We start from the raw sequence: 1,861 nt of genomic DNA, 5'->3' as shown, positions 1-1,861 counted from the left end.
AGAGAAACTCGTTGGTTGCATCAGTGTAGCACGCATGTGGCCCAGAACATCTAAGGGCATCACAGACCTGTTATTGCCTCAAACTTCCATGGCCTAGGAGGCCATAGTCCCTCTAAGAAGCTGGCCGCAAAGGGGAACCTCTGTGTAGCTAGTTAGCAGACTGAGGTCTCGTTCGTTAATGGAATTAACCAGACAAATCACTCCACCAACTAAGAACGGCCATGCACCACCACCCATAGAATCAAGAAAGAGCTCTCAATCTGTCAATCCTTACTATGTCTGGACCTGGTAAGTTTCCCCATGTTGAGTCAAATTAAGCCGCAGGCTCCACTCCTGGTGGTGCCCTTCCGTCAATTCCTTTAAGTTTCAGCCTTGCGACCATACTCCCCCCGGAACCCAAACACTCTGATTTCTCAGAAGGTACTGGCGGAGTCCTGAGAGCAACATCTGCCGATCCCTGGTTGGCATCGTTTATGGTTGAGACTAGGATGGTATCTGATCGTCTTCGAGCCCCCAACTTTCATTCTTGATTAATGAAAACATCCTTGGCAAATGCTTTCGCAGTGGTTTGTCTTCCATAAATCCAAGAATTTCACCTCTGACAATGAAATACGAATGCCCTCGACAGTCCCTATTAATCATTACTCCGGTCCCGAAGGCCAACGGAACAGGACCAGACTCCTATCGCGTTATTCCATGCTAATGTATTCAGAGTGTAGGCTTTCTTTGAGCACTCTAATTTTTTCAAAGTAACGGCGCCAGAACTGCAACCCAGCCAATTAAGGCCAGGAACACGCCGCCGGCAGAAGGGACGTGAAGGCCAGTGCACACCCAGAAGGCAGACCGACCGTGACGACCCAAGGTCCAACTACGAGCTTTTTAACTGCAACAACTTAAATATACGCTATTGGAGCTGGAATTACCATGGCTGCTGGCACCAGACTTGCCCTCCAATGGATCCTCGTTAAGTGATTTAGATTGTACTCATTCCAATTACCAGACTCGATGAGCCCAGTATTGTTATTTATTGTCACTACCTCCCCGTGTCAGGATTGGGTAATTTGCGCACCTGCTGCCTTCCTTGGATGTGGTAGCCGTTTCTCAGGCTGCCTCTCCGAAATTGAACCCTAATTCTCCGTCACCTGTCACCACCATGGTAGGCCTCTATGCTACCATCGAAAGTTGATAGGGCAAAAATTTGAATGAAGCGTCGCCAGCACAAAGGCCGTGCGATCCGTCGAGTTATCATGAATCACTGGAATAGCAGGCGAGCCCGCGCAGGCCTTTTATCTAATAAATACATCCCTTCCGAGAGTCGAGATTTGGTGCACGTATTAGCTCTAGAATTACTATGGTTATCCGAGTAGCAAAGTACCATCAAAGAAACTATAACTGATTTAATGAGCCATCCGCAGTTTCACAGTCTGAAATAGTTCATACTTAGACATGCATGGCTTAATCTTTGAGACAAGCATATGACTACTGGCAGGATCGACCAGGTAGCTTCTAACAACAAGGGGACCCCCAAGACCTGCTATAGCCAAGGGATGCCCGCCGCGATGGGAAACCAAAATTTTCATTCGCTCCGTCATGCATCCAAACATAATCTGCCGACCAAGCAACAAGAATGACGTTCACAGCACATGCAGGACTCGCAACGCTCAAAGATTTTGCACAAGAGGAAAGTGTCCCATCGTCGACCGGAGAGGGCCAAACAGGGAGCCTCGGTTCACAAGCACCTGGGAAGAACATCCCGTACGGAACCCTTTACCCTCGAACTCGCTGTCGCCACTACTCGAAAAGAAGCCTTGAGTCTGTACGAGATGCACCGTGCACGTAGCCACCTCAATTGTAAGGCCAC

The 1,861-nt window shown here is 48.7% G+C and overlaps 1 non-coding gene across 1 annotated transcript in view; it reads right to left on the bottom strand.

Moving 5' to 3' along the window:
- LOC149579095 (18S ribosomal RNA) overlaps positions 1 to 1,502 on the bottom strand; it is a 1,811-nt gene extending 309 nt beyond the window's left edge. The window contains exon 1 of the ribosomal RNA XR_016357567.1: positions 1 to 1,502. This exon is cut by the window's left edge and continues 309 nt beyond it. This is a non-coding gene — a ribosomal RNA (18S ribosomal RNA).
- Between the last annotated feature and the right edge of the window lie 359 nt (positions 1,503 to 1,861).

Source organism: Cupressus sempervirens, chromosome 1 (assembly GCF_028749045.1).
Source record: "Cupressus sempervirens isolate cs-2001-9-10 chromosome 1, ASM2874904v1, whole genome shotgun sequence".
In the NCBI taxonomy this organism is placed as follows: domain Eukaryota; kingdom Viridiplantae; phylum Streptophyta; class Pinopsida; order Cupressales; family Cupressaceae; genus Cupressus; species Cupressus sempervirens.
This window is presented reverse-complemented; position numbering and strand designations above follow the sequence as displayed.